The following is a 9835-nucleotide window of genomic DNA, read 5'->3' as shown; positions in this document are numbered from 1 at the left end:
TTAAGCTCAAGAGCAAAGGGGAAATAAATCCGATAAAGGGAAGGAAAAAGTGGTCGAATAGCTATCGGAATCGTTCGACAACACCCGAGGTAAGTTCTTGAGTAAGAGAGCTTAAATTAGGATTTGATTAGATCATGTTTTAAGCAAACAAAATCATGCTCTTTGTGTGTGGCTATTGAGCCGAAATTGCAAGAATTATAAATATCTTGTGTTTGAGTTTTGCTAACGAAAACGAAATACGAATGTGCCATGATTTATTGTTAAATGTGCATGGTTATTTGAATGATGTCCGGGCTAAGTCCCGAAGGCTTTGTGCTAAGTGACCATATCCGGACTAAGATCCGAAGGCATTTGTGCGAGATACTAAATCCGGACTAAGATCCGAAGGCATTTGTGCGAGATACTAATTCCAGGCTAAGCCCGAAGGCATTTGTGCGAGTTACTAAATCCGGGTTAAGTCCCGAAGGCATTTGTGCGAGTTACTATAACCGGGGTATGTCCCGAAGGCATTTGAACGAGGAGCTATATCCGGTTAAATTCCGAAGGTACGTGATTTGGGAGTGAATGATCTTGCTGTAAAAATTTCAGTTAATACTCTAGAAACATCCCAACATTGAGGTATGTTTCGTATGTGCTTGAATTTAGTTGAGCCCTTACAAATAAGTATTCGCTCAGTTGATAAACGAGCTACCGGCCTTTGGCTAAGTTGATCTTTTGTGTATGTACATAAGGGTTGGAAATGTGAAGCAAGTATGATATCGAAAATTTGTGCATATGAAATTATACGTTTAGCTATATGAATGCTATACTTTGTTGTGCTGGAATTCCTTGCTCAAAACTTACTAAGCATAAATTGCTTACTCCGTTTCATTGCTCCTCTGTTTTATAGATTTGGTTCTCCAGCTATCGGACTCGGGATCTTGAAGTCAAAGTCGCCCACACTATCAAAGCCCCTTTTTGGTACAATTTTGGTTGAACTTCGAAATGGCATGTATAGGACTACCCGTTTGTTGTGGGTCGTGGACCCTTTGGACTTGTATAATTTTGGATAGCCATGCGAAAATGGCTTATATGTGTTTGAGTATAATGTTATAATCATTCGGTGTGGATATGCTTGACAAGGATTAGTCATGGGAATGGTTAATCACTATCATAAATTGTGCTATTTATGCAAAAAGGGCTAGTTGAATCATGGAAACCATGAAATAGGTAAAGTCTACCTTAAAGGCAGATGCTGACAGCAGCAGTGATGTAGATTTGGAAAATAACTAAAAATAGTAGGAAGGGAATTAAATAGTTAATAAATTATGTAAACAAACCTTGATGAATCTACTTTCATAGGAAAGTAACGAAACAATCATACGGACAGTATGTTAAGAGATATTCAGGTTCTCGTGAGACAGGGCCAGAACGGTTTCTGGATTTCCTGTTCTGACTTTGGAAATTCATTATAAATTAACCAGAGATAATTAGGAGTCATACCATATATTTATAGATTCCTCTCTGAGTCTAGTTTCTATAGAAACAAACGGCATCAGTATTGGAGCCCTGTACTAGGAGATATCCAAGTCGTAATGCGGAAAGGTCAGGGTAGTCGATCCCTGTAACATGGGAGACTTTGACTAATAAACTGTACTAATTGGCCCGACCAAAAATTATAGAAAAAAATATGTAGATGGGCATATGAGTCTAGTTTCAGGGAAAAATCACGAAACTGATTTTGGAGTATTGAAACTCAAGATATGATTTTTAAAGCGACTAGTACGCAGATTGGCATTGTCTGGGAAATATTTTTTCTAAGGGGTTTAAAGTCTGTTAACACCTCGTGTTCGACTCCGGTGTCGGTCTCGGGTTTGGGGTGTTACATCAAATGTCTGTCAACATTGTTTGAAAGTCTAGAAAAAAGGTTGAAACACTCAATATTCATGGAGCAACCAGTCGTTGTAGTACGTAGACATCGTTTCCAGATCAATTACGCAACCTAAAACGTAATACTCCAGTACCTAACACCACTACCATAAATCATTTACAATGCGTCCCACCTATTATGCATATTCTCTAATGCCTTCTGTTTTGCAATCCACACCTTGCTATATGATGACATGTAATTGAACTAGCTATAGATATTTGCAATTAAAATCGGCGTAGCAACACTAAGGCTCATTTTCACCATAAGTAGTATTATGTTCACGATCATCTTTGATTCTAATTTTAGATGATCCTGTGAATACGTGCAACAACACAAGTACATTAAAATTAGGATTTCAATACCCCAAATATAAGATAGTCTTGATACAATACTTGCGACAACACATATGTCAAATGATTTCTTTATTTATGGTCTACAACCCCATCTTCTTGTTAGATCGGGATTTAACAACGTGGAAGTTTACATCATTCTTCATATTGTATTGCTTCACTGTTGTGACAAAGCTACCTTTAAAGGAAAACTCCTTCCCCACTTCTAAATCACCCAAATCCAACGAAAAACTCCCATAGCCAGGTCTTCTGTGTAGGAGTTCTGTAAACTCCAACCCATCTTTTATTGCTAGGTCCACATTATGCATTTAAGTTAGAGGTAAGTATACCCTGAACCATGGATCCTCTTCGGCATCTTCGCCTGAACCTTTACCTTCTGAACCTTCATATTCTAATTCAATTGGAATTGGCTTTGGTTTAGAAAATAATACAATTTTTGAACCATCGGCACTGGGCTTCCAAATTGGACTGGCATCGGATTCAATGCCCTCTTTATTCTCAACCCCACCAGCATTTTTAGGGTTAGATATCCCCTCGCTGATGGATGTCATAGGGAGTACATCAACCCTTCTTGTATAGTTTTCAAAATAACCAAAATCACCTACTGATTGCCAACCATTGAAACTTGATGTCATTTCCCTGTAAATGTTCCTAACGTTGAACATCAGCCGATTGAAGTTCAAATCAAAATCACTTAGTGGCGTCCAATGGTCCAATATTTTATGTTACCTCCAAACCCCAACTGTTGGAAGTTTTGCCTCTCGCAATTAAAATTTAAGGCCAAAACAGATGAGTGTAATCTCATTGATGATTCTTGGATACCGTAATGGCAACTTTCTAATAAAGTAATGGACCCACTGCATAACTTATCGTTAGACTCTCGGCTTGTTCTTCCATTCTGGCTTTTTGAATTGGAACATATGTCCACCTTCGAGGACCTTCATCTGTACTTACAAAATTCACATATAACTTTAGAATTAGTGATCCACTGGCAATATGCGTCAGCACCATTGCCTTCAACCCCCTTACGCCTCTGATATCGCAAGCGTCATATTTGACAGGGTCGAACGAAGCACAAAATTGATATTTAAGTGACGATACTCTCATCTAGTTGGATCCGATGATTTTTTGCCTGATTCTTCCATGTAGCTTCCACAAGAGTATGTTCGAGTTAAAAGCCAACCATGTAATGTTGTTTGATAAAAAATGATCATATTCTCAGTGTCACGCACTTCACCGTCATAATAAACAATAGCGTTAATTCGTCTAATCATTTTCAACAAAATAATCTATTCCACGTGTTTGAAACAAAAACATTATGCAAAAAATAATGTTGTAATTAAATATGAATAACAAAAATCGATCCTTACTTGATGCAAATTGTGTGGTAGCTCCAAATTATGCCTTATGTGTGAACTTCCTCTTCTTCTGATTCTTCTTACAATTTTTTTTGTTAGTAAATGCCTTATGTCACTCAATGCTAAAAGTCAACCTTTTATAGAGCTGGGGTGAGTAGATATTGATTCAGAAAATTTTCTCGACTAAGTGGGGTGTTGAAAGTGCTAGAGAGAAAACGCTCCACATAGGATGCATTTTCAGTGCACTGATAGAAAAAAAGTACTGAAAGTGTTTCCAGTTGGATGTGTTTTCAGTTGACATGGCATGAAAACACATCCAGTTAGATGCGCTTTCAATCATTTTTCTGATAGTGCACTGCAAACGCGTCCTATGTGAAGCATTTTCCTTCTAGCACTTTCAAGCCCCCATTTTTTCCCACTTGCCCATTAGATATCCCGAATCCCCAGGATATATTTTTTGAAGAAATCAGATCAAGCTCAACCTCCAAAAAAAATGCACTAAAAAATCTGATCGACCTCAACATCTTGTGAAAAAATTGATCAAAACTCAGTTGCATTCAAAAAAAATTGAAAATAAATTACAAACTAAGATTTAATGAAATCGAGTAGTTCGAGTTTCCATCATGAATTGAATTGAATTTTATAATTCGAATATATGATTAGTGTAGATAGGATGCTTGTAAATATCAAATTAAATAATTAACTTGACGCCTCAAAAAATTATAAAAAAACTAAAGAATATATATAAAGAAACTTAAAATATAAAAAAAAACTCAAAACCCTACACAACCTAAACATTAAAATCCATGAAACTCTAACCTTACTTTAAAAAAACAAAACCCTAACATTAAAAAATTGGACCGGAAAGAAAATGCTTCTAACTAGAAGCGTTTTCCTACAAATTAGCTGAAATTGCTTCCAGCTGGAAGTGTTATTGTTATTTCGGCCTAGTCCCATAATTTTTCAAAAAAAAAACCTAATCCAAGAAATTTTTTAAAAGAAAGGTACTTTTCAATAATTCACTTAATGATACTATCGCTACTAATTTATTAATTGAGTTATATTTATTACTGATAAAGGTTTTAATTTTCAATTTCAAATTTAATATTAAAAAGTATTTTGCTATTGATTTTGATTTTCTAATATTTTCTATTATACAATACAGGAATATGTCATTTAATTAAAAAATTATTTCATAAATTAACATCCAATCCAAACGATTTATTTCTAAATTTAATTATAGCTCAAGCTTATTAGAGTAAATACAACTTGAATTTCAAAATAAAAATTGAATGTGATTTTGAGTTTCTAATTTTAGGGTTGAATGGTGGTTTTAATCTTGAACTTGATAATGTATATCAATTTTATTGGGTTCAATTATAACCAAAGTTAAATTATGTAATAATGTCACAGGCCACAAATTAAAACCTGTGATTATTGCGCACAAAATGTTCATGGAGGTCAACTTATGAAATGGGCTCATTTGACCGGCTTGAATTCGCTCAACTCATGGAACCCATAGAAAAGCCCATCTACTTGAAGCCTTAATGGCTCAATGAAACACTCTAGTAAAACCAAAGTTACCAGGGTAATTAATGTAAATCCTAAGCGATACATATGTATAAAGTTTAAATCCCTTAGGACTCTTATCTTATAGATAGGCACAAATCTTGACAGTCAATGTAACTTAATTTGTATTGTTGGATTTGGGCGAGATCAATTATAAATAGTGGTCTTCCCCCTCATTTATATTCACTCAGTTTCAAAGTTTCAAAGTATTATATACTTTTGAGAGCATTTACTCAAACACTTGATGTGCACTGTTTTTATGAGGCTTTTTGTTCTTTCGTTGCTCTTTGGTCTTTGAGATTGCTTTTACTTTGTTCCGGTGAACAAAAATTCTTATCTTTAGAGTGTTAGGCTGAATTAGGGGAATCTTAACCCAAGAAATTGGCGAAGGCCATGAGTTTGCCAAAATAAAGTAATAATCTTGTGATAGTTGGTATCAGAGCTAGTGTTTGAAGGCTTCGATTGAGATGACGAAAGGAGGAGATAAATAGAATGTCCAGATAGAGACCTGTGGGAAGTCCAATAAAAATATAAAGTTTAAAGGATATATTGTCGAGTATTGAAGGTTGGGTGACCAATCTTGAGGAATCTATGGATGGTGTGAAGGTAACACTCGGGGAAATAGAGGGACGCACTAACAAGTTAGACTTGATGAGGGTGCAACTTAGGAACTATATGGCAAAGGCTTTCAGTTCCAGTTGGGATGCAATGAGAAAGACCCTCAATGCTACCATCGATGATCAGATTGAGAAGCTGACAGATAAGAATGATGCTCTTGAAGCATGGTAGCGACTTTGAATGAACAGGTTGCGGAGCTCAAAGAGGAGCTCAGTATCTGTAAAGTTGCTCTGATTAATGGAATGTTAGCTTCAAGATCGAAGCAACACCAAATAGATGTTCCCAAGTTGGAAGAGTTTGAGGGGACGAGGTTCGCAAGAGATGTAGACAATTTTCACTTAAGGATGGAACAATACTTCCGTGCAATAGGCATCGAGGATAATACCACTATGGTAAACAATGTTTTGCCTATTTTATTGATGTCGCTATTTTATGGTGGCATCGTAAATCCATAGATAAGAGATGAGGTGGTACCACAATTGGGACTTGGGAGGTGGAACACCCCTAACCGATATTCATCGCTGAAACAGGGTTACAGAGCATTACCGAAATATAAAGATAAAATACAGACAACTCATATTACTTAACATTCATATTAGAAATTATTCATAAAGTCCCTTATATGGACCCTCAAGCTCCAAAATACATATTAGAAATAAGTCGAGACTGAACTGAGTATTCATAAAATTTTTCGCAAAATTTTAAAATTTTTCCAATGTGCAGGGAACACACGACCAAGGAACACGCCAATGTCTCAGGTTGTGTAGGCATTTGAAATAGGGCAAACGGTTGTGTCCCATCCCATGTTAGTGCCCATGTAACTTTCTGACTTGAGTCACACGGCCAAGTCACACGCTCGTGTGCTAGGCCGTGTGTAGGTGTAGAGGTCACACAGCCAAGCCAAACACCCGTGTGCCAAGTCATGTGATCAATTTTGAGCATTCTGTTTTGAAATTTAATGAATGTAGGGGACACACAGCCAAAACACACGCCCATGTGCTAGGCCATGTGTCACACACGACTGAGACACACACCAGTGCCTCTGCCCGTGTGGACAAAATAAGGTCAATTCCAAGCCTTATTTCTCACCCAGTTTGTATTTCTCCTTCATCAACACTTTAACATATTCTCAAACCAATACAATACATCCAAATCAAACCAAAACGAAGTCTTATACATGACATATCAACTCATATGTTGAATTATCCAAACTTACCAAAACAACTATACATACATATAGGCATAGTTTACCAAATTTATACTATTTCAAACGAAAACTCAACATACCTATATGATTTCCATCATTTATACATTTCAAACATACATCAACATATTAAGGCTATTTTTTTTACATATCAAAACATACCAATTACAAGTCATACCAATAGATAAGTTTCAACCAAACGCATACATGTCATTCTAAACCACGTTTAGCCTATACATGCCATTATAACCTAAAATTTAATTTATTTTTTATACCGAAACGAGCTGATGGATAGCGTGAGATATCTCCGCCAAACTTCCAACCCAACGAGCTTCCGAAGTACTAAAAAATAGAGGAAATAAAATAGAATAAGCTTTTAATGCTTAGTAAGTTCGTATAACAAGAAATGAACTTACCATTTAATTTACATTTAAAGTAAGCAAATAAACATGCTCAAGCCAATTTGGCCATTTGCCTAAGCACATATCCTCATCAAGCATGTTAGTCATAAAATTCATACAAATACCAAGAAACATGAGCTCATCAATATTTAATTTTCATATACATGTATTTATCACTTCAAGTGCCCATGAACATGTACATATCATATCTTTGTATTTCAAGTATTTCTCATAGTAATTCATCTTGAATTCATATCATCTCATATCGGAACTTTACTCGTTGAATCATTTAAAATATCGATGGACACAAAAGTAGTACACATGAAGTGTACAAAATTGTAAACTGTCAATTCATATTTGGGAATGCCCATACGAGCACAGGAATGAGAAGCTCTCTCTCAAGCCATATAATGGGAAGTTCATGTGAGCCATGTGACGGGAAGCTTATCCAGGCTGTATAACAGGAAGCTCATAAGATCCATAATCAGGAAGCTCCAAATAGCAATAAATCGGGAAGTTCAAGGAGCCAATATCAGGAAGCTCCAAAGAGCCATTAATCAAAAAGTTCACAAAGAGCCTTTAATCAGGAAGCTCGTGAATAGCTATATATCAGGACGCTCATAAGAGCTGTCGTGTGTCTACAACACATGTAGATCACAACCAATTGATATGCTTCGAAGAGATATTAGCAGGAAGCTCACAAGAACCATGAAACGGGAAACTCAAGAGGGTCAAATATCGGGATGCTCATGAGAGCTAATAACGGGACGCTCTTTCGAGCTGCGGTGTATCCGCAACACATGCAAGACCACAACCAATTGGGAACCCTGTATCTATCAAATTTCATTTATTCAAACGGGGCTTAATACTTGTTAATCATTGTCAGATATGTGACTAATTTCACATTCATGGCAATAATACAAATCAAATACATACAATTCAATTAACACATATAAATTTTCAACTTAGTCACACGAACTTACCTCGACAATGTTCGTGCACACAAAAGTTATTAATCTGTTACTTTCTCTTTTTTTCGATTTAACTCAGTATTAGATCTATCTAGATCTATACGACTGAATTTCATATCAATTTAATACAATTTACATTTAATTCAATCCAATTCACATCTTTGGAAAAATTACCATTTTGTCCCTATACTTTTAAATTAATTATGATTTCGTCCCTAGGCTAAAAAATAAAATTCATGCAATTTAATCTTTATTCCAAGCCTAGTCGAATTTCATATGTCACAATAACAACCCATGTATTTCATAAAATTAAAATTTTTTCCATGAATTTTACATCTTTTCAATTTAGTTCCTAAATCACAATTTCATTAAAATTCACTTTACAAAAGTTGTTTATCTATCAACAACCTTTCATTTTCTACCATAAAACTTCATAATTCATACATATTCATCCATGGAAAAACCCTAATACTTTGATAACTTTACAAATTAATCCTCGAGATAGCTAGATTAAGCTATTACGATCTTGGAAACATGTAAATTACTAAAAATAGAACAAGAATACATACCTAATTATGTAAAATAAACTTGCTTGATTTTAATTCTCTTAGCTAGGGTTTCCATGTCTTTTTTTGGGAAAGATGATGATAAATGATGATATTTTTATTATTTAATCCATTTATCATCCTTATTTTTTTATCTTTCCAATTTCATCATTTTCTTTATTTAATTTTCTATTGATGACTAATCATCATTATCTACTAACTCTTCTAAATGGTCTATTTGCCATATAAGGGCCTCAAATTTTTAATTTCATAACTATTTGATATTTATAGCTACTAGAACTAAACTTTTTCATTTCATGAAATTTGGTCCTTTTATCAATTAAACATGAAATCTGTAAAATTTTCCTAACGAAATTTTCATACGATTTTTCTATCATAATTCAAACCATAAAATAATATTAAAAAAATTCTTATAGACTCGAATTTGTGTTCCCAAAATCACTGTTCTGATTTCACTGAAAACGGACTGTTACAGAAGGAGTTCTAGAAAGAACTGAAGAAGCAGTTTTTCTTGCAATATTTCGAGAAGGAAGCTTAGGCAAAATTGCATTGGCTTACGCACTAAGCACTGTTCAAGAGTATGTTCGAGAGTTTAGTGAGTTGATGCTTTAAATCTCTTACTTGAGTGATAAAAAAGCTTTTTACTAATTTGAATACGGGTTGAAGCCTTGGGCAAAGCAAGCATTGCGTCAACTAGATATCATAGAGCTTACTGTAGCCATGGTGGAAGTAGAATCTTTTATCGAGCTTGGTTTGAAGAAAGATAAGTTCAAGTCTTCCAAGCCCAAAGAGACGAGCGATGGTGGGGGAGAGCATGAGGAATATGGAAATGGCAACGGTGGCAATCGAAAACCACCTAATGGAAAGTGGAAGCCCAATAACAGATCAA

Source organism: Gossypium hirsutum, chromosome A06 (assembly GCF_007990345.1).
Source record: "Gossypium hirsutum isolate 1008001.06 chromosome A06, Gossypium_hirsutum_v2.1, whole genome shotgun sequence".
Lineage (NCBI taxonomy): Eukaryota > Viridiplantae > Streptophyta > Magnoliopsida > Malvales > Malvaceae > Gossypium > Gossypium hirsutum.
Note: the sequence above shows the minus strand (reverse complement) of the source record.